Raw genomic sequence first — 24,754 nt, 5'->3', positions numbered from 1 at the left:
ATGATTGATGCTACTCCGTTAGTTCCGGACGAAACCGATTTCTCTACGATTGATGAAATCTTCATCGGTTCGGATCCGGAACGTCCTGTATATGTTGGTCAAGATAATGCGGAGTTTAATGCTCTTGATGATGAGTTTGTGGCAGCAAAGACAGCAGAATTTGCTAATCTTTCTTCAGATTCTCCTACAGCTCAAGAAAACCGTGAGAAGACCGTGAACGAATGGCGAGCGGATTTCCTAGCTAGGAATCCTCCTCCGCTCCCTCCGTTAGATCAAGTCAACTACATGAATCTGGAAAAGAATCTGGCTCGGGGTCGTATTATCAGCTGGATGTTCATCAAGGAGCTTCACTGCATGGTTGTGAAGCGAGAATGCGGTCTTCAGTACTTCAGGACTCTTCTCAGCATTCTTTCACTTCCTTATTATGATGTTGCTGTTTTGGCTCAGCTGAATGTTATTAATCGAGTCGAAGACAAGATGGTGGATCTGTTCGCAAAGAAGATCAGGTTGGAACGAAGAAGGGGTTGGAAGGATCCGCTATACAAGCCGCAGTTTCCTCGATACGAGCATATCAGGTTTACGCTTGATCTAGACACAAATACTGCTCGTTATCGTTTGGTTTATGATCCTCCAAAGTTGATGAAGAAGATACCGTTGTTGAAAATGAAGACAGATTTTCTGGGGAACTTTCGTTGCTGGGTTTATGATGCAGATACTGGAGAAGCTGTGATCTTATTTCAAGACAGTCAAGAGAACTTTCGAATAATAGATCCGATGTGGATTACTAACATGTCCAGGTCGGATATTATTGTTCTTAAGGATCACGAGATCAACTACTTGGTTAGGGATCGAGAACAAGCAATGAAGTTTCAGAAGATGGCCTTGTATTGTTTCAACCTACTTGTGAATGCGGGAAGTGCATGGTCAACGCATCACTTAACGGTTGAAAGGACGTCAGAGACGTGAAGACACGAAGATCGAGACAAAGCTACAGCCAAGGGGGAGTTTGTTGGTGCACTTGTGTCTGTACTTTGTCTGTATTTTGTAATGATATATAAACGATGTCTTTTGTTAGTCTTGTTTACGTCTTTTGTTGGTTTGTGTATGTGTTTCAATGTAAGTTTGACCAAGTCAACCATCCTCCTGGTTTGACTTGGCCAAACAGTTAACACATGGATTGTAAGTTTGTTGTGTCGAAGGATGTCATCGAAGGATTGTTTATATCCTTCGATGAGCTCGAAAGATAACCTTCGATGGATGCAGATGGACCTCGAAGGATATACCATCCTTCGAGGTATATGTGGATCCTTCGATAGCTGTATGATCGACAGATCATCTTTCGAGCAGTCAATCTGATCCTTCGGCCAGTCAAACTATTATGGGTATATATAGTCATGTATGAGTTCACTTCACAGTTAGACATACGAAAGACAGTGTGAGTGTATGTGAGTGAACTAAGTCTTGTAGAGAGCTTTTTCAGTTTGGTCAAGGGTTGTAACCGTGTCCACTGAAATACAAGAGAAAACTTTGATATCTCGTGTGTCTACCTTTCTCTTTGTAGCTTGTGTTTCTCATATAAACTACCGGTTTGCATTCTAGCTTGGATTCCGCACTTGCTAGTGTGTTAAACATAACAAGGATAAGGTTTAACCTCAACCTCCGAGGGACACTTGTAGGTCCCTCGGAGGTTGAGGTTAAACCTTATCCTTGTTATGTTTAACACACTAGCAAGTGCGGAATCCAAGCTAGAATGCAAACCGGTAGTTTATATGAGAAACACAAGCTACAAAGAGAAAGGTAGACACACGAGATATCAAAGTTTTCTCTTGTATTTCAGTGGACACGGTTACAGCCCTTGACCAAACTGAAAAAGCTCTCTACAAGACTTAGTTCACTCACATACACTCACACTGTCTTTCGTATGTCTAACTGTGAAGTGAACTCATACATGACTATATATACCCATAACAGTTTGACTGGCCGAAGGATCAGATTGACTGCTCGAAAGATGATCTGTCGATCATACAGCTATCGAAGGATCCACATATACCTCGAAGGATGGTATATCCTTCGAGGTCCATCTGCATCCATCGAAGGTTATCTTTCGAGCTCATCGAAGGATATAAACAATCCTTCGATGACATCCTTCGACACAACAAACTTACAATCCATGTGTTAACTGTTTGGCCAAGTCAAACCAGGAGGATGGTTGACTTGGTCAAACTTACATTGAAACACATACACAAACCAACAAAAGACGTAAACAAGACTAACAAAAGACATCGTTTTATATCATTACAAAATACAGACAAAGTACAGACACAAGTGCACCAACATTTTACGTTAGCAAAACACTAATGTTTATATGAACATAGGTTTTGTTATTCTGAGGTTCATGCTTTAGCATTAAACATGATGAAATCATCACAAATTTCATAACAACAGTTGAAATCAATTTTGAAAGAAAATAATCATACCATAGTTACCAGACATGTTTTCAAATCTGAAAACTATAGGTGATTTGTGCATGACATCACTTGTTGTTTGAAATTTGTGTGTGTTATGACATCTTGGTTGTTTTACAGAGCTTTAGAATAGTCATTTTGAACATGATTACTCGTTACTCTGTTTTTCAACAAAATACAATCAACCTTAGTATCAATGAACTTTGAGCTGAAATGTTATGTCAAATTGATTGTTATATTGAATTTGACTGTCCGAGCTCTGATACCAATTGTTAGGATCGGAGGCTCTCATAATTATGCTTGTTTGTATGAATTGAACATTTCAAAAGATATAAATTAAGATTAAGTGCAGCGGAAATGAAAACAAACTTTATAAGCACAATTCAGGAAGAAGATAGTTTTGATAAACACATGCTTTTCATTGAGTCGAAAGATTGAAATACAAATCAAATGATTACCATGCATGCTTACAAACTAAACTCCCCCTCAGCCTGATGCTCCAAGGTTGATTGCACAAGATGAAAGGATTGGACTAGAGGAGAAAAACCCACTCAGTCAATCAAATGTAACAGTACAGGGTACTGTTACATTTATAGGCAAACCAAACCACTGAGGCATCTCAGCTGACGTCACCATGAAAGCGACATCTAACAAACTAACAAACTCTATCTACTGTTCTATAACAACTGACTATACAGACGCTGATTACATTCTAATCACTGATGTATAAACATTGATTCTTCATTCCACTGATGTAGTCAACCACTGTTGTTTGAGCATCAGTGCTTTCTTCAAAGGGTGACCAGACCTTGAATGGGCAGTGCTTTAATTCTTCAGCAGTGCTTGGATTCCCTCATTAGATTGAGCTTCAGCCTTTAAACTTCATCAGTTCTTTAGTAGCAGTTGTTCTATTGAGCAGTACTTTGAAGTCTATCAGATGCTAGATGACCACTGTCAAGGAGAAAGCTTAATGTAAACAACTGCTTATGACTAATCCACTGTAGTGATCCGGTTTTGGCTTTCATTATCTGTTCCTCTGGTAGGGTTCAATCCCAACAGTTTCTGGTTCTGGTTCTTCAATAATTTCAGCCAACAATGCGTGACCTTCGGTTTTTGAAAGATATTTATCCCAATTAAAACCTTCATTTTCTTGTGTAGCGACTAGGGCTTTATCCTTTGATCTTGTCGAACCCTCATCTAATTGGAAAAGTTTTGACTGATTTTGAGGTTGAGAAGTTCTGTGATATATTGCTCTTTTATAATAATCATCAAACGGATTTTGATGACTTCCAAAAACTTCTCTATTCAGACATTCTCTCTTGAAATGACTTTTTTCTCTATATTTGAAGCAAGTCACTCTGGATTTATCAAATCCCAATTTTATGTCAGCACCAACGAGACATTTCGTCCCAGTAAAATCAAGAAATTTTTGTGCTCTTCGAACTACACTAGCCAAACACCATTTTATATCCATTAACTCCATCTCTTTTGAATCAATTTGATCGTAATCTTCTTTTGTCATTTCAGGATTCCCCACCTTTCCTGCGACCAAACTCTCATAAGATTCCAACACTGAAGCAAGTAAGCCCATGTGCCGTTTAGCCGTGTTTTCTGTGAAATCTTGAGCGTTCTGAAGATTTATAGCCATGTTGCACTGTAGGATATGAGGATTGGAGTTTCTCTGATTGTGCTGGCTGTTATAACTGTTTGAGCTTTGAGATGACTGGGGGCTCTGCATTGGAGTATTTGGCTCAAAACTTGAATAAGATGTGAATCCAGTACCACTGTTTGCTTTTTTTTTTGTAATTATTGAATAACCAGGTGAGCTTTCTGCACTATATGCGGTTTGAATCTTTGGGCCTTGAATGCTGGCTGTTGTACTTCCTTTGTAGTAAAGATTCACATCTTGTTGAATATTTACACCTTGTGATTTAGCCATTTTTCGCTTTTCTAGTTCATACCCTTCGAGTTTCTCGATGAATTTACTCAGACTCTGTTGGATCTGAGTTTCTTTTTGATTGTATTTTATGTTTGAAGTTAAGATGAATAATGGATGAGTTGTGCAGCGGAATTAAAATGAAAACAAACTTTGCATACAATCAAATGAGAGTAATACTTTAATCAAACATCTTTTACACAATGAACCGAATGATTGAATTTAATTTCAACAACGATTACAAAGATAGATGTATGAATGCAAACTCCCCCTCAGCCCGAGCTCAGTAGTTTGTTCGTGCAAAGAAGACGAATGATGTAGAGAGCTAATAGAACAGTACAAAGTACTGAACTATTTATAGGCACTTGCAAACTACTGAGCATCTTTGCTGACGTTACCATGAAAGTGACATCTAACCTCCTAACAAACTCTAACCTCTGATCTATACAGACACTGCTTGTGCTAACTACTGCTAATACATTCTATTACAAAACAGACTTTAGAACAGCTGCTGCAACCTTCTACTGCTGTGAACCCAACAGCACTTGTCCGGATCAGCAGTGCTTGACTCAAGGTAGTAGATTGAATCAGCAGGACTTTAGTCTTCCATCAGATCTTTAGTTGAGCAGCAGTTATGAGTCAGCAGTTTGGTAAGATCAGTAGATAGGAGGTCATCAGTAGTTGTAATCACTTTCAAGGGGAGAGATTTGTGTATCAGCATCTGCTTATTCATAATCGACTGTTCTGATCCAGTTTTGGCTTTAATTATCTGTTCCTCTAATAGGGTTCAACCCCAACAATCTCCCCCTGGAACAGATAATGCCAAAACCCTTCATTATTTGTGGATATTTTATTGCCTCATTAACAGCTCCCTTATCTGACCTTTAAATTGTAATTCAAAGTCGAGGGCATATGTATCTTCATCATCCCTGCTAAGTGGAAGATCAAGGAGATCCTGCAAATCTTCAAGACTCAGGCCAAGAGCTTGTTCCCTTGATATTTTCTCCACTTCTCCACCAGACCTGAGCAAAGTCAATACGCAGGTCTGTTTGTCAGTTGCCCACTTTTGTATTTCTGAGCCTGGTGGGTTTCTTGGGAGATGTTTATTTGTAGAAGTATTTGGTGAGGCTGGCCTGTTCATCACTGGCTGAGCAGTGGTAGTAGAGTTTTCCTGTTCAAGTTCTTCTTTTATCGTTCTTAACAAGCCTTCTTTTAAAACAGCATTTCCAGCAAGAATTTCTTGAACAGTTTCAGCTCCTAACTGGCTTTGTGTCCTTCTTTTGTAGACGACATTACCAGCTAGAGCAATGGATCTCCTGATTTGCAGCTTTGATGGTCCTTTTGAAACCGCTGCTTCAGGGTAGTCAGGTTTTTGAGGAATTTTTGGATCTTTCTTCCTTAATTCCTCCAACCTTTTGTAGGTTGACCTGACCAAATCTTCTTTCCATCTAGCAACTTGTCTTTTGGTACCAAATTCAGCAACAACCAATTCTTCTTTCATTCTTTTTAGTTCCAACTGCTTTTCAGGTACATTCTTTTTGAACTTTGCCCAATCACGAGGAGTGTGAGTGACTTTCCTTTTTATCATAACTTGAATTCTGGCTGATTCAGCTTCAAGCTCTGGAACAGTCCACTCTTTGTACATGTGTCTCTCTCCTTTGTATTTCTTGTAGAACATAATGCTTTCAATGTAGTCTTTCTTCAGAGTTTCATCTGCTCTTTCTGAAATTTGTTGACTGACATTTTTAGCAAAACGTTCTAGGGTACTGACTTGTGTGAGCAGATATTGGTAGTATCTTGATACTTCTTTGTCAGATTTCCCTTGTGTGTTTCTTTTCGAGATATCTCTGCTTGCTTGGCCTTTATCTTCAAATATTCTTCAATGTTTTTGGGCCAGGGATATCCTTTGATTGAAGGCAAACTCCTTTTGGCAGGGTCATCCTCAGTATAGAAGGATTTTATCTCTTCTCTGACAGCTTCTAGTTCAAGAGGGAATTGAACACCTGCAGGAGGTAAGGGTTTGTGCATTGGAACTGAAGAAAGTGGAACTGGTTTTGGTATATTGACAAGAGCTAAAGGTTTTGAAGATGTTGGAGATGGTGAAGTGACATCATCTTTGGGAATTAGCCTTCTCCTCTTTATTTGAGGAGGGACTGATGATGTTTTGGATGGAAAGGTGGTTGTAGTGGTAGTGGTTTGTGATAGACTAACAGTTGTTGAAACAACTGGTGTTCCAACCACTGTTGTCTTTACAGCAGAAGTTATAACAACTGCTGTCTTCTGCCTTTTGACAGGAGGTGATTGTGATCTTGGTGGTGATGGAGGTAAAACATTGGATGTAGTGTGTGTTGAAGTGGTGTGTGTTGAAGTGGGAGCAGATGTTGAAACTACTGAAGTACCAACAGCAGCTGATACACCAGGCGTTACAACAACTGTTTTAGGTGGTGGTTTTTTAGCAGACTTTGAACGTCTGACCGGAATGGATTTGGGTAGCCTTACTTTTCTAGTTGGCTTCTTCTTTTCATCAAAGAGTTTTTCATCATCTCTTGACCCTGAAGTACCCTGATCCGGATAATCCACCTTGGCTTTCTTTTTGGCCTCTCTATCCCTTTTTACACATGCAAGTGCTTCTGCAAGTGCATTTGTAGTCACATCAAGTTTCTTACTCCCATCTGGCAAAGGAATCTGTTTGGTCATATTGGAATTTTCTGGTGCGAGGTAAAGACCATCTGTTATTCCTTTCCTTCTCCATTCCTGAATTTTCTCCCCCTTTTTGGCATTATCTTCGGGGAGTTGATCAATGAAGAACACTGGTGGAGGAGCAGTGCCAGTGGAATGCAAGATCTGAGTTTTGAGAGCCTTTAGATCAGCCTGAGTGTCTTTGTACCTAGACTCCATAGCATTTCTCAATTGTTGAACATGTTTTTCATGTTGCTGATCTGCTATTTGTGCTTGATGATGGAGAAAAGGTTGAAATAGATTCCAGAGCTCATTTGTAGCAGGTGCCTGTTGGAGAGCAGGTGCTTGAGGTGGAACAGCAGTGGATTGTACCTTTTGTACTTGTAACAACTATTGTAGCATATCTTTGAGTTCTGCAACAGAGTTATCAAGTTTTTCAACACGAGCCGTCAATTTCTGGTACTTTAAACCATCACCCAATTTAATGGGAACATCTGATTTCCCACTAACAGTGGTTTTATCAGTGGTAGAAGTAGGGAGTTTACTCCAAACCTTAACCACTGATGCCCCTTTTTCTTGGTACTGGGGTCTTCTTCCTTCAACACTTGACAACCTTTTGATGTTGCCAGTAGGATAAATAAATCCACTGGTGGTTGGCAGAGGTGCTATAAAAGGAATTGCCTCCAAGGAAGTCTTATGGATGTAACCACTGTCCAACTGTAAACCTGTAGGTTCAGCAGTTGTAGTGGCTGCTTCACTTGGATTACCACAAAGAGTTACTTGTAACTCAATAGGTGTAACCTCCTCAGGTTGTGTTGGTGGGTTAGCAAAGAATGATACAGCAGGCTCAGTCATTTGTTGAGGCATATTCTCATTGATAGGTGATTGAGAAGGACTGTGTAATGCCTGGTTCAAATCAATTGCATCCAACAGTAGTTGTGTTTTTGGTGGAATTGAGGATGTGATGGTGGGTGTAGAAAGCGGATTTGCTCCGGGCATTGAGCTGTGGATGATGGAAACGAGTGTATCCAGAGCATCATAATGTGGTGGCCCTTTGTGTACAACCTGTTCTTTTTGTGAAGAAGCAGGAGGAGTTATGGTTATGGGTTGAGATATTTGTACCATCTGCTGTGAGGAAGAAGCAGCAGTGGTTTCTTGTGACATTTGTGTTGTCACAGGCATTAACTCTGGTATCTCATCCTCCAGAGTTGCCATTTTGATTGGTTTGGGGGGTTTTTGATTTTTCTTTTTGTAAAGCTTTTTGGGTTTTGTAGGTGTGGGTTTCAAAACAGTTGGTCTGCTGCTTTGATCACCTAGAGCAGTAGGCTCAGCAGCAGATACCTGAGGAGCAGTGGTTGCTGCTAAATTCTGCTCAGGTACCCCTGCTTGTGTTTTGCAAGGTGCTAACATTCGTGAAAAAGTTTCAGATGTTAGGCAGTTTATTGCAGTTATTTCACCTTGGTTTATTAAAACTAAATCATCCTTACTAAATTTCTTTTGAAAATAATAGCTTAAAAACCTTGGGAATAGTAAGAATGATTTGCTTTCAACATTATTAACCAAATCTTTAAAGATTTCCCGAGAATAATTATAATTTTCTTCTTGAAGAATTGCATATCCCAGATTTTGAATCTTTATAGGGATCTCATTAAAAGAAGTGGTTTTGTTTGAAACACATAGGAGGAGGGTATGAAATAGAAATATTGGTGCAGGAGGAAAATAACCTTTTTCTAAGGTTAGTTTCTTCATCATTGTGGTTTCATACCCTCTTTCAATGAAGTCAATGTGCAACTCGTTTTTAGTGAAGGAAGTTTTACCTGCCTGGTCATCGAGTTGAAAGACTTCGGAGATGGATTGTGGTGTAATGTGGACAACTTTACCTTTTATGGAAGATTGGATTGCAGTTGTAATGTCGCCTTATTTTTCAAGGGTTGCATTCTTCCAAAATTCCCTTTGGGTCGCCAAGTAGATGGGTGCGTCGGCGGTGAGCAAAGTTTTGTACTTTGATTTTGCCATGATGGTGATAATGGAATCGAAAACATCTGTGGTTCCTGGTTTTGTGAGAAGACCCAGGAGATTGTGAGATTTTTTGAATGGAATTTCAGTGGTAGTTGCCTTTTGAGAGGCTGTTTTCGATGATTTTGATGAGGATTTTGCAGAAAGCTTCGATTTTGTCATTTTGAAACGAACGATCGAAGAAATTTGTGAGAAATGAGAAGAAAAAAACTGCTTTGAGAAGAGAATTTTTAAGAATTCAATTCGACAGTAAAACCCTGTTTTGATGGTGAGTGGGGATGTTATAGGAAAGAGAATGAATGCTGACGTGGCAGCCGTTACAAAAGGTCTGACTGCTATGTACTGCCCACGTGACAACCACTGGTGAAAATGAAGGACAGTACTTTTGGTGAAAGCAACTGATGAAAGCAGTGGAAAGGGGGCAGTGGATGATTTTCACTATCAGTGGATAAGACACTGCTTTTGAACAACAGTGGTTATCAAGGAATGAGAGAACAGAGGTTGCCTTTCAGCAGTGGGCAGACTTTTTGAAGTAGAGCAGACTTTTGAACAAACAATGGTTATGGCAGACTTTTAAGGATTTTAATGAAATTTTCATTTTTAAGCTATTTTTAAGGATGGATTTTTGATTTTCTGAAAACATTTTGTTGCTTTTATTCATAGAAAAACAAGATGTTGCTTGTTATTCCATGTTTAGCATCCCAATCCTAGAGAGCAAGCTTTCAAAAGTGGCTGTATCAAGTGCTTTTGTGAGCACATCTGCCAGCTGGTCTTTAGTTGGGACATGATGCAGAGAAATCAAACCTTTTTCATAGCAATCCCTTACAAAGTGATGTCTGATGTCGATGTGCTTTGTGGTAGAATGGGAAACTGGATTTTTGATGATATTTTCTGCTGCCTGGCTATCCAACATGAGTGGTGTCTTTAAGGCAGTGATACCAAAATCCAGTAACTGATTTTGAAGCCACAGGAGTTGGGCTGTACAGCTTGCAGCAACAATGTATTCAGCCTCAGCAGTGGATGTTGAAACTGCTGCTTGCTTTTTGCTTTGCCAGGATACTAAGCAATCACCTAGAAACTGGCACCCTCCTAAAGTGGACTTCCTTGTGGTGTGACATCCAGCAAAGTCACTGTCTGAAAAACCTGAAAGCTTGATATTCCCATTAGCTGGATACCAGATACCAAGTGTGGGAGCACCTTTTATGTATCTGAGAATCCTTTTTACAGCAATGAGATTTGATTTTCTGGGAGCTGATTGACTTCTTGCACAGACACATGTTGCAAACATGATGTCTGGTCTAGATGCAGTTAGGTACAATAAAGACCCAATCATGCTTCTATAGAGTGTTTGGTCAATCAGCTCATCCTTTTCATCAGACATAACCAGCTTATTTGTGGCCATGGGTGTGCTGCATGGTTTACAATCATTCATATCAAATTTTGTTAAAAGTTCTTTAGCATATTTGCTTTGATGAATGAAAGTTCCATTTTGCAATTGCTGTACTTGGAGACCAAGAAAGCATTGCAACTCACCCATTGCACTCATTTCAAACTCAGTTGTCATGAGTTCTCTAAACTCTTCACACATTTTGGTACATGTGCTTCCAAAAATAATGTCATCCACATAAATTTGGACAATCATTAAATCTTTCCCTCTCCATTTAAGAAACAGTGTTTTATCAATGGTACCTCTTTTGAAACCATTTGAGAGTAGAAAGTTGGAAAGTGTTTCATACCAGGCTCTAGGTGCTTGTTTCAGGCCATACAAGTCTTTGTTTAGCCTGTAGACATGATCAGGATAAAATGGATCCTCAAAGCCTGGAGGTTGACATACATATACCTCTTCTTGCAATGTACCATAGAGGAAAGCACTTTTGATATCCATCTGAAACACCTTCATGTTGTGGTTGACAGGAAAGGCCAGGAACAGTCTGATAGCTTCCAATCTTGCAACAGGGGCGAATGTTTCATCATAATCAATCCCCTCTTCCTGTCTGTAACCTTGAACCACAAGCCTGGCTTTGTTCTTGACAACAATGCCCCTTTCATCTGTTTTGTTCTTGAAGACCCACTTTGTGCCAATGGGACTAACCTCTTTTGGCAGTGGTACAAGCTCCCATACTTGTTGTCTTTTAAACTGTTGGAGCTCCTCTTGCATGGCTTCTACCCAGCTGTTGTCTTTTAGTGCCTCTTGGTACTTGACTGGCTGATGAAGTGATAGAAAACCAGCAAAAAGACAAATGTTTTGGGTTTGGCTTCTTGTGAGCACCCCTTCATTGATGTTGCCAATGATTTGATCAGGTGGATGAGATCTCAAGAAGATTAAATCTCCTTGGTATGGTATGATGGCATTTGTTGGTGAAGGCTGCAAATGTGTATCATCTGAGCTAACCACTGCTGATGACTTTGATGACCCAGCAGTGGCTTCAAAAGGTGGTGGAATGGGTGGTAATGGAGTGGACAACTGCTGACTTTTATCCACTGTTTGAGGACTTTTGTCAGCAGTGTTTGAGGATGTGGAAGCAGTGGTGAATGGGCTACTTTGGTCAACAACTGTTGATGTAGCAGTGGTTGAGCTTTGACAGATGTTTTGAACAACTGATGCTTTTCCCTTTGTGGCAGACCTTTGAGGGATGATGACTTCATACCCATAGTCTGGTGTTGTATCCTCTGATGGACCTGCACTGTTAGTCTTGACAGCAGTATTTTCAAAAGTGAATTTTTCAAGATCAAACAGTTCAGCAGTATTTGCTGGGATTTTCATTGATGAAAGTTCATTGAACTTTACATCCAAAGTCTCCTCCACTACCTTGGTCCGTGCATTGAACACTTTGTAGGCCTTGGCAGTGGTTGAGTATCCCAGAAAATAACCACAATCTATTTTGGCTGCAAATTTTGAAATGGAATCTTTTAAATTCAAAATAAAGCATGGGCAGCCAAACACCTTGAAGTATGAGATCAGTGGTTTGATTTTATACAAAATTTCATAGGCAGTCTTTTTGTGCCTGGGGTTTATTAAAACTCTGTTCTGGACATAGCAAGCAGTGGTTTACTGCCTCTGCCCATAAAGTTAATGGCAAACCTGAATCTGCAAGCATGGTTCTGGCAGCCTCAATCAAAGTTCTGTTCTTTCTTTCAACAACCCCATTTTGCTCTGGTGTTCTAGGGATGTTGTACTGCCTTACAATCCCTTTCTTCACACAGAAGGCATCCAACTCCCTATTTTTAAATTCTGTGCCATTGTCACTCCTAAAGCTTTTCACTGGAAGGTCAAATTGCTTTTCAACCTGTGTCACAAAGTCTTGCAAAATGCCTGCAGTTTCATCTTTAGAGTGCAAAAAGAAAGTCCATGTAAACCTAGAAAAGTCATAAACTATAACCAAACAATATCTTTTCTTTTTAAGGCTCATGACTTGAACTGGGCCAAACAAATCCATGTGTAGCATTTGCAAACACTAGGTTGTTTTGGACTCTTCAATGGACTTGTGGGAACTTTTATGCTGTTTTCCTTTTAAACAGGAAATGCAATGTTCAGGACATGAAAACAATTTTTGTGGTAGGCCTCTCAACAAACCATTTTTTGAAATTTCTGTTATTGTCTTAAGATTTGTGTGCCCCAGTCTTTTGTGCCAAAGTTCTGTCTCTTTGTTAGAGGCAGCTGAGAACAGACAGGCATCAGCTCTGGGACACTCTTTTGACATGTCAACAACATAAACATTGCCACTTCTTTGAGCAACAAGTTTAGTTTGACCATTTTTGATTATTGCTTCAATCTTTTTGACCATTTCTGGTCCAACAATCCTACAACAATCTTTTGTGAAGAATGACCCAAACCCTTTGTCACTCATTTGGGATACACTCAGAAGGTTGAATTTTAGATTGTCTATTAGATTGACATTTTCAAATTTTACATTGCCAGATTGCACTGTTCCAGACCCCAAAACCTTTCCTTTACTATTATTTCCAAAAGATATATCACCCCCACCATGGATTTTAAAGTCTTTGAGGAGGGCTTTACATCCTGTCATGTGCCTGGAGCCTCCACTATCTACATACCAAAGTCTATCAAAGCATGCAGAAGCTCCCTGCACGTGAAGTAAAAGGATTAGTTCATTAAGGACTCCAAAGCCAACAGGGCTTTGGATGGAGTCTCAACAGTGTCTGGTATGGATGCAGTGTGATGAACAGTGGTTAAGTCAGGGGTTTAGACAGTTTTAGTACAGTTCCTTGCTAACCACTGTTGAGGGTCTTGCCCAATCACCTGCTGGTAAACGAAAGGATGCCTATTCACTCTGGGTTTAGAGGGCTTTTTGTAGGCCTCATAAACGTGTGGAATCCTTTGGTAGGACTGTTTTTCCTTGCCTTTTCTGAACTGATTGGCAGGAGGTGCATCAGTAACCTGAACATCTCTTTTAACAGATGTTTGGTTCAGCTGTTTTGTGACAGCTGTTTGAACTTGTACAAACAGTGGTTGTTTCAAGGATGTTTTAGCAAGGTACTCATTCTTTTTGATGTCAAAGTTTTTGAGATACACACATGCTTGAGTTTTGTGGTTTGTTTTTCCTCAAACAATGCAGCTTTCAGCTGAAACTATGACACTTGTTTTGTTTATGTCATAAGCTTTTAAGTGGAAACAATCTTTTGTTAGATGGTTCCTTTTCTCACAAAATTCACAAAACAAGTTATCAATTTTTTCTTTCTTCTTCCTCTTTTCAGACTCCTTTGCAGCAGAGGTTTTAACCACTGCTGGGATGTCCTTAAGAGGAATGACTTTAGCTTTTGGAGCTTTAACACCATCAGTTGATGTAAAGTCAATTGGCTTGAAATTTTCAAGAATATCACACTCATCAGACCATCTTGGTTTAAATTGATGATTTTCAATCTCCTCAAAAGCAGAGGGGCCCATTGGTCTGTTAAGTGTGATTTTGTTACGAAGTTTGTCAGTGATTTTCACTTCTTGGCCATTCTTGTTTGTGGGGATGTACTCAGTAGTTACATCAGTGGTTGAAACAGATTTTTCAAAAGCAGTGTTTTCGTCATCATGTTTTCTATAACCAACCCCAAATTTCACATTGCTTTTTATCTATTTCTCAAGCACAACCTGATACCCTTTGCATGATTCCACCCATTTCTCACATGTGATCTGGGTGGACTCTAACTCCTTTTTGCAAACTTGGTATTTTTCTACCATAGTTTGGAGTTGGGTTTTGGTTATGCTTTGCTCTTCTTTCATGCTGCTAATCTCTTTCTCCTTTTCAGCCAATTTGTTTTTAAGTTCTTTTAAAGATCTTTCAAATTTGACTTCATCGGTTAAGATTTTGTTCCTAAGGTTTTCATTCACCTCTTTGATGTTAGCAAAAGCAATAACGCAATTGTCAGAACATAGTTTTTCTAGAACTTGAGGTGATACCTTGGCAGCAGCCATCATTGCACAATCACACTGAGTATTCTCTTCATCACCAGCTCTCTTCTTCTTCACCTGCCTTTTCTTCTTTCTTATCTTCTTCGGACCATAGATCTGTCAGTGGTTCAATCAGGGTACCTAAACTTTCTTCCAACAGTACTTCATCAGCCACAGCAGTAACCACTGCTTCAATCACCTCATCCACTGTTTCAGAGACCAGCTGTTTTTCTTCAGATTCAACACCCTCCTGTATTGACTCTAATGCCATCAAACAAAATTCATCATGAGAAGAAACATTAGAAGCATAGAGTGCAAAGTTTTCATCACTGAGGTCTTCAGGCATACTGCTCCAGTCAACAAACTCTTGAGTAAAGAAACTTTGTTGATCTGGTTGTGTTGCTACTGGAGCAGTGGTTTGTGGTGCAGGTTGCACTTGTGCCTGGGGAGCAGGGGTTTGAACATATTGAATCTGTGGAGCAGCTGTTTGGACATAATGCACTGGCACAGGAGCAACAACATAGTGAGCAGTGTTCACATGTGCTGCTGGGGCATATTGGGCATAATGCACAGTGTTTTGATTTTGAGGTCTAGGATTTGAACTAGGGTGAGTAATTATGGGACCAGTTGTTTGACTCCTACACTCTCTAGCAAAATGTCCTAACCTGTTACACTTATAGCACTTGATTTTCGATTTATCCAACCCAACCCTTAGATTCCCATGCAACCCTGGGAATTTTCGCCCTGTTCTTTTATAAAACTTGCTAGTTCTAACACTTAGCAAGGCCAGTTGATGCAAGATGTCCATTTCCTCTAGATCAGTGGGGTCAAAATGCTGCAAATCATTTAGTTCAAAGCTTAAATTGTCTGACATCTGGTTTTCGTTTGCAGTGAATGCATAACCTGTAGAGTGAGGTTCAGGGTTGTTAAAATTTGCACCAGCAGTTATGTCAATGAAGTGAACATAACCCTGATCCTTACCACTACCACCAGATTCTTCTTGACCCAGAAGAGCAGTGTTACCGAATGAATAATCATCAACGGTTTTCCCTGACTCTTGTAACTTCCTTTTCTGGTTCAACTCCCTTTCGTAGGTCAGGAGTCGACCATGGAGTTGGGTCAAGGTCAGATCCTTGAACTAAGGTGAGTTTCGGGTGACAAACGCTATTGTGTCCCATTTATCTGGCAGTGACCTGAGGAACCTGCTTTTTTGAGTTGAGTTTGTAAAAGTGGTTTTAACAAGCCTCAGTTCACTGATGAGACAACTGAACCGCTCAAATTGTTGCGTCAGTGATTCACCTTTAACATGACAAAATGTTTCATACTGTTGGTTCAGGATTTCCCTATTGTTTTTTATGACCTCTTCGGTACCTCCAAACTGTTCCTTAAGTGCGTCCCACAACTCTTTGGCATTGTCACAATGTAACAATCCAGCATATATTTCGTTGGGCAGCGCTGATGCTATGATACTAAATGCTTTAGCATCTAGTTCAAACTTTTGATAATCCGTTTCAGTATAATTTTCAACGGGTTTTGGAACTTGTTTTTTAGCTTCTTCAGCGATTGGCACTGTAGGAACATGAGGACCAAAGATGACAGACTTCCAACAACCTGTGCTTTGTTGAGCGAGGATGTGACCCATCCTCCTCTGCCAGATGTTGTACTCATTTCTTTTTAGCATAGGTGGTTTAAAGAGAGAACCAATGTTTTTATCATCCTGAGATTGTGACGTCATTCTTGTTGTTTTACAGGTACTGAGAAATCAACTTTAGTGGTGATTAATCCTTACTCTGTTTTTCAACGACGAACAAACGATCAGTACCAACTGTTTTGAGCTGAACTTTTTACGTCAAAATGATTGTTAAATCAAATTTGACTGTCCAAGCTCTGATACCAATTGTTGGATCTGAGTTTCTTTTTGATTGTATTTTGTGTTTGAAGTTAAGATGAATAATGGATGAGTTGTGCAGCGGAATTAAAATGAAAACAAACTTTGCATACAATCAAATGAGAGTAATACTTTAATCAAACATCTTTTACACAATGAACCGAATGATTGAATTTAATTTCAACAACGATTACAAAGATAGATGTATGAATGCAAACTCCCCCTCAGCCCGAGCTCAGTAGTTTGTTCGTGCAAAGAAGACGAATGATGTAGAGAGCTAATAGAACAGTACAAAGTATTGAACTATTTATAGGCACTTGCAAACTACTGAGCATCTTTGCTGACGTTACCATGAAAGTGACATCTAACCTCCTAACAAACTCTAACCTCTGATCTATATAGACACTGCTTGTGCTAACTACTGCTAATACATTCTATTACAAAACAGACTTTAGAACAGCTGCTGCAACCTTCTATTGCTGTGAACCCAGCAGCACTTGTCCGGATTAGCAGTGCTTGACTCAAGGCAGTAGATTGAATCAGCAGGACTTTAGTCTTCCATCAGATCTTTAGTTGAGCAGCAGTTATGAGTCAGCAGTTTGGTAAGATCAGCAGATAGGAGGTCATCAGTAGTTGTAATCATTTCAAGGGGAGAGATTTGTGTATCAGCATCTGCTTATTCATAATCCACTGTTCTGATCCAGTTTTGGCTTTAATTATCTGTTCCTCTGATAGGGTTCAATCCCAACAGACTCAAACTACTATACTCTGAATTGTTTTTCAAATTAGTTAGATAAGTCGACCATTCACCCTGAGGTAATGTGTCGACCAACTTGTCAACCCATTCATCATCATCTTTCCGAATTACCCAACCATTTCATTTCCAGGACAAGATGACAATATCTTTTAATCACTTGTTTCACCGATTCGCCCCTAAATGCTGTAAAGATGTCGAATTCTTTCTTGAGTAGCGTTTTTTTGCTTTTATCATTTGTTTGCTACCCTAAAACTTCACTCTTAACGCATTCCAAATTGATTGAGCATCACCTTCATGTTGTAATAAAATGAATATATCTTCTTTGATGGCTTGCTGCAAGATATTCATCATCTTCTTTTCTCTCATGAATTTTTCCTTTTCACCTTCAGTCAGTTGAGTTAACATTTTTTCAAGCCCATTATCTCCGGTGGGAGCAACATATTTTTATTCAATAGCATACCAGCAATCGAAATAATTGGCTTGTACCCAGTTGACAAAACGTTCATTCCACCCTCCATAATCTTCGAGATTAATCAACTTCGGCGGTTTCTGCATAGTACCCATTAGATTATCCAAGTTCAGATTTTGGGTAAATGCAATAAAAGTTGAGGTGGATGATGTAGCTAGGGGTGCAAACGAGCCGAGCCGAGCCCGAGCTCGGCTTGATTCGAGCTTAATTTCTGAAGCTCGAGCTCGGCTCGAAGGTAATTTTTCAAGCTCGAGCTCGGCTCGGGCTCGACTCGTTTATTATTTTTTAATTAATTTATATTACTTATAACTATTATTATGTATATATAATTTAGTTATTTTTTATGTTTATATAAATGGTAATTATTATTATATAAATATATATTTTATATATTAATAAAAAAATATTCAAACAGAAAGCTCGATTAGGCTCGCAAGCCGGCTCGAGCTCGATAAGCAAAGCTCGGGCTCAGGCTCGTTTAGTAAACGAGCTTGTTTTTAGGCTCGGGCTCGAGCTCGAGCTCATTTAAGCTCGGCTCGTTCGAGCTTTTTTTCGAGTCGAGCTCGAGTAGCTTGCGAGTAGCTCGGCTCGTTTGCACCCCTAGATGTAGCAAACTCATTATAAAACCCGTTTTCCATTTTTATCGAAATTTGTGAATAAATGATTGGTGAGATTCAGTTCGTGCGAAGTAAAAACAACAATTTTCTGAAAATTCACTTCGTGCGAAGTAAGGATAAAATTCCACTTCGTACGATGTTAAATGTTCACTTCGTGTGAGGTGAAACTTCACTTCGTGCGAAGTAGAGTTTAGCTCGTGCAAACTGAAAATTCAGAATTTCACGTTTTTTTTTGCCATTTTGTCACACCCCGACTAGCAGCGGAAACGATAAAAAGGGATGCAACAGACACTTCTGGTTTGAGTCATTGTAATAAAGATACTTTATTAAACATTAATTAAACAATATGATACATCATTGTTTTACGTGTCGCTATTACACATTATTGTTACATATTTTAACTAGATACTACGCGAGTTTCCATGAACCGTTTTATTTAGCTAAGTAGCATGCCTCTATCCACATAGTATCGCACATAAACTTCACAAACAACAAACACAAAGGGGGTCGTCACGTAGTGTCCTGGTTACCGGAAAAGTTAATTTAAAAAAAATCAACATAAAGCTGGCGAATTCCACAAGTTTGTTTGTTTTCAAAATATATTAGAAAATGTTTTGTTGCACATGTGATAAAATTTCTCTGAGTTACAAGTTAAGCCGAGACCAGTATCCAATCACCGTGGCCAACATCAACCACAACCAATAACCAAGTACCCCATGTGGCTATTCCTAACACATCATAGCTTGTTATGAATATGTGCGACCGCGTGTTTGCGCAACCGGCATACAACCTTGTATTCAGCACGGTCTAGGCTTGTCGGGCCAAATAGTACTATCCACAGTATTCACCGGCATTGTATAACTTGCTTGTGGGGATTTAAGCATGTTAAGTGTCTACTCAGATAAATAGTATCAAACAGTTTGCATGTGCACACGTATATCAATCAATTGTACCCTCTATGAAAATAGTAAAACATGTATTAAAAAGAGAGGGATAGTAGAACTCACAGATTGCACAGATACTAGGTTATCAAAGTATGCTAATCCACACCTAATACCAGTATCATACGGTTAATGTATGTAGGCTAGGTTAGCCTAGGTTTAAATGTCTAGGAACAAATTAGGGTAATTAGAACATGGAGTTTGACATGGTCGGCGTTTTGAAATCAGGTTTGGACGCCAGACACCGTTTACCATACCGGACAAAGTTGTTTGTTCGAGGTGTTCGGGAAATGATATGTTTAAACAAAGGATACCATATTGTAGTATATGAAAAATGATTAGTTTTATATTAAGGGAGTTCGGGTGTTTGGAGGGTCTAGGTCGCCCAAATAAGTGTTTCCGTATTTAAAGTCGGTTAATTACCGGATAAGTGTGTAATATACCTGTTCTAATCCAATTTAGTTTGGAGGGGTCGGGATTTATTCTTGACCTTCCAATTATTGCCAAATATCACCGGAGTGGTATAAAAACTTTGGCGGGTTCGTTACGTGTTTAAAATTTGTCGATTATTATTTAAAAATAATAATTAAATGCGTAATTTTATAAAAATAAACCCGTAATTTTTGAAATTCTAAAAATTTTGTAGAAATTAGTTCTGATATAAATTTCCCAGGTAAATTATTTTTATAATTTTTAAACATTATTTACTATTTTTAATAAATATGGTTTAAATCGTATATAAACCGTTTAATTTGGCGAACCGACCATCCGAACCCTAAATATTCCGAAAATTTTACTGAACACTCTCTATAGAGATATAAACTCCCAGTAAAAATTTGAAGTTCACGAAAATTTTCTAAACCCGGTTTTAAAATACCGAAAACCTCATAAAATGTGTGATTTTAAAACTATAGCTCGGCTTATCCGTTGAGGCCAAATTTTTGTGTGAGGCTTACCCATAGTATATGTGATCATTCTGCAAAAAAAATTGGGAATTTATTGAAATAGTTTACTATTTTTTTTCGATTTAGTTGTGTTTAGACGTAATAAATTCGCCAAATATTCCTCGTTTGTCCAAAAATTCCCAAATTTTGGCGAGATCATTTTTATGTTGTCCCAAACCATGTCCTAAAATCTCAAGTTCAAATAGTACCCACGTCCAAATCTGTAGGCAACACAATTTCCATAAATATTAAAATTTCGCCTGATTATTATACCTTTCAGCGTATCACTCGTTAGGCCTAGATTCCTAGATCCGTTTGCGACGACTTTCTGGGTATAGTACCTACAGAACATGTACAAAACAAACATGTATTTGGATTCATCAATCAAGCCCTTTTGATGTTCTTTTGCTATTGATTTTCTTTAGGCGAACTTTGCGCCGAATAAATGTCGTTTTTGATCCAAAACACATCCTTTGTTGATAAAATTGATTGCAAAACTTCATGGGACAGTGACATGACTTAAAAAAAATTACATGGCCGTGGGTTTGGCCTTGTTTGGATCAAAGTAGACATGGTTTTGCTAGTTTAAAGTAAGAAAAGAAAGGAATAAGAAAACGATGTATAACCTTGTGTTCTTGTGAGTTTTGGCAGAATTTTTTGAAGTGAACAAATCAAGTTAGGTTTTATAATAAAGAGTTTGGTAGGATTTGTGGTTAAAAATGAAGCTTGTGAGGTGTGTGCTTGGTTTGGTGGGTTTATGGAGGTGGCTGAACACAAGGGTGGACTTTTTTATCCCCTTTGACTAGTCAACAACTCTAATTCCCACATATAGATAAGTTCAAGTAGATTTTTAAGTGTTGGTTCGTTATCGGTTTTAAACGCTCCCCAGGTGCGGTAAAAATTCATAAAACGGGGCGTTTTTATAGGCGTTTTTGCGCAGAAAATTAAAACGAACCCAACCGATGCAAAAGCTTGAACACTTGGACGTTATTACTCAAAACATCTTGTATTTAGGTTATATTAGTCTTTTTCAGGCTTAACTGATGTTACAACACATGTTTGGATTGTACAGTGTGCGTTAAAACTTAAGGCGTTCCGCTAACCGTAAGTTGCTTGGTTTAACGCATTTTCTACCCAATAAAGCATCAATGATCCTATGTTATAGTTTACGGATCATGTTTGAGCGTTTCCGTATTCCTAGGTTCGCTTACGGCACCTACGGCAGTTTTAACCCGTTAAAACCCAGTTATCCAGCGTTTCTTTAGTTTAATCGGTTTTCTGAATTCAATGGCCCCAATGTAACTCTTTTTGGTCCTTTTTCTCATATGCTATGTATAACGTGCCTTTGGATTTAACTGAGGCATAATCAGTATCAGTTTGTTAATCGTGTAAGCTGGGTAATTCAAATTAGGATTTACCTGGTTTTGTGGCGATTGTCACATTCTCTCCCAGTTAAGAAATTTCGTCCCCGAAATTCAATTACTAAGTTTCCTTTTGTAGGGGAAGAAATGTGGGTAACATATATTAGAGCATGCGATAATGAGTTTAAGAAAGTATGAACCTACCGCATGAAACAAGGTCGATGTCAAGACGCAATACCGACCAAAGCATAACTAATCGGAGAACTAATCGTAACATGAAACTCATGAAACTCGTATGCCTTGATTAACAGTACCTTGATAATGTAGCTGGGTGTTTATATATAGGAAGTACCACAACATATCCACCACACCTAGATACGTTATTAAAGTTCTGTTTATCAAGATATTCGAGATTCATATCACTTTCCTTGAATTAAACATATCTATGATAGTCTGAACCATGAAGCGGCTATCATGGTAAAAAATAATTGCAACTGGTACTCCATGTCTAGCTAGAATTTCGTTTGTGTAAAGTTCCACCAATTTTTCCATCTTGTAATTAGTATGAATGGGTATGAAATGTGCAGATTTGGTTAGTCTATCCATGACTACCCAAATAGCATCATGAACTCTTGGTGTTTTTGGTAAATGAGTTACAAGATCCATGTTGATTTGTTCCCACTTCCATTAGGGAATCTCAGGTTGTTGTAACATTCCAGATGGTTTTTGATATTCTGCCTTGACTCGAGCACAAGTCAAGCAGTTACTAGCATATATCGCCATATCCTTCTTCATACCAGACCACCAATAAAACTCCTTTAGATCATGGTACATCTTGTCAGCACCATGATGAATTGAATACTTAGATTTATGTGCTTCATGCATAACCAATTCCCGTAAATTGTGACACTTTGGGATCCATAATCGGTCTTTGAAATAACACACTTAGTCAGTCTTAACCTTAAAGTCCTTCTCGTTCCCTTGTAGTTCCTCGTTTAACAACTGAGCTTCACCCAAAGCTTCACGTTGGACCATACGAATTTTTTCCTTGAGTTTCGTTTGTACAATCATTCCTAAAGCCCATACTCGAAGTGGTTTTATACGTTCCTTTCTACTTAATGTGTCTGCCACTACATTGGCCTTACCCGAGAGATACTTAATTTCACAATCATAATCATTCAATAACTCTACTGACCTTCTCTGTCTCATGTTTAACATTTTCTGGTCAAAGATGTGTTGTAAGTACATTTAGATAGTGCACTTAGTCCCATACAAGTAGTGTCGCCATATCTTAAGTGCAAAAAATACGGCTCCAAGCTCTAAGTCATGTGTAGTATGATTCTTTTCATGTCTTTTAAGCTATCTGGAGGCATAGGCAATCACTTTATTCCGTCTCATCTGCACACATCCTAAACCTTTTCGAGATGCGTCGCAATAAGCGAGAAAATCCTCATTTCCCTCCGGCAAGGTAAGAATCGGGGCATTGCATAACTTATGTTTCAACAACTGAAAAGCTGCCTCTTGTTCCTCTCCCCAAATAAACTTCTTATCCTTTTGAGTTAGGAGGGTTAGGGACTGCGCAATGCTTGAGAAATTTTCAATGAAGCGTCGGCAGTAACCGGCTAAGCCTAGGTGATATTCGCTAATTTACACATATTTTAGTCCCCCATTTTATGCGTTTTTGGCCGTAAAATCGTCATTCGGATACTTAATTATGTATATTTTGTTTACAGGCCTAAAACAACATACCGGACAAGATGATAGTGAAAACGAGGACTTTCCGGACAAAACGACGAAGCTGCGAACATTCTGTTAGAAAACTGACCTGGGCAAGTGGAACGATCGTGCGGTCTGAGGAACGACCGTGCATCTCCGAATATCAAGACCAGCCCGGTGATGAACGACCAGTGCAACACGGCGCGCAAGGCAATCTGGGTGACGCACGGACGTGCAATATATTGCACCCCGTGCGGATCCGATGTTCAGCCAAATCTCGGTGATGAACGACCAGTGCATCAGTCCGTGCAACAACATCCCGGAAATACACGATCGTGCCATATGAAGAACGGTCGTGCAAGACCGAAGACCAGTCAACTCTGCTGATGTCATGAACAGTAACTCCAATAATGAAAAAAGTGAACGGTCATGCGATCGGTGCACGACGTGCGACATCGAAAATATATAAAAAACGAACAGAAACATTCTATTCGTAACTCTAGAATTTTGGAGAGCAACTCAGGCGATTTTCAGGCTTCGGAGGCGTTAGCTTTCACCCAGATTCAAGCTACATTGTCTCGTTTAACTCGATTACTATCCGGATTCTCATTCTTATGCTTGTTTATGGTTTGGTTTCTTAAATCTTTCCATGTTTTTGTTAAGTTTCAAGCATTTAGATTGATTATTACGTATTAATGTAAGCCTTTGAGCAAAAACACAACAATCCCTTGCTTGATTATAGCCATTAGTATGCTAATCTTTGTTTGTAATGACATTTGGAAGTATTTTCTATGATTATCTTTGATGATTAGTCTGCAACCTTGTTATTGATATTGATTTCTTGATTATAAGTAATTGTGTTGGATGATTGGTACTTGGTTAGTTGAGATAGTTGAAAAATGAAGCTTATTTAATCATGTATTAGTAAACTTTAAACTTGGTTAAAATGTGGGCACCATGATACTAGAAATGGTTAGTGGTTTAATAAAATGTAATTATTATTAATCAAGAAAGCTTGCCGTCACGTAAGGACCTTAACGGGTTAAATGGTGTCGTTATGAATTCTTAATATAAATTGTTAACTTAGTTAGTAGTTTCGGCCAAAATTGCTTGCTTGGTGGATTTATATTCTAGATTTGTAAAATGAACTCGGTTGTGATTTAATCTAGTTTATGCTTGTCTCGGTGGTTGCATTGTGTTTATCGATGTCGCTTTCCTTGTTTAAGTGAGGTTAGAAAACTCCTAACGGATGACTAACTTATTTTCAGGAGATTTTCATAGACATTTATCAATTGCACGTTAAAGAACAATTTTAGATGGTTAAAGTGTGTTTATCGTTTTAGCTTTCCGAATGATTGTCATGTTAGGATTCCCGAAAGGGATACTAATTGTCTTAAATTGGAAAATTGACCAAATGCTTCTAGTGCCAAAACTGACTTAGTTTACATGCTTTGGTTGTGTATTAAGCAAGGCTATTTACCTATTTTAGTATTTGAAATCTACTATGTTTTATAAGTATTTGTTTATGCTTACTTTAGTTTATTAAAAATCAAACAACTTATGT

The sequence above is a fragment of the Helianthus annuus genome, chromosome 4, assembly GCF_002127325.2.
Source record: "Helianthus annuus cultivar XRQ/B chromosome 4, HanXRQr2.0-SUNRISE, whole genome shotgun sequence".
Taxonomy (NCBI): Eukaryota; Viridiplantae; Streptophyta; class Magnoliopsida; order Asterales; family Asteraceae; genus Helianthus; species Helianthus annuus.
Note: the sequence above shows the minus strand (reverse complement) of the source record.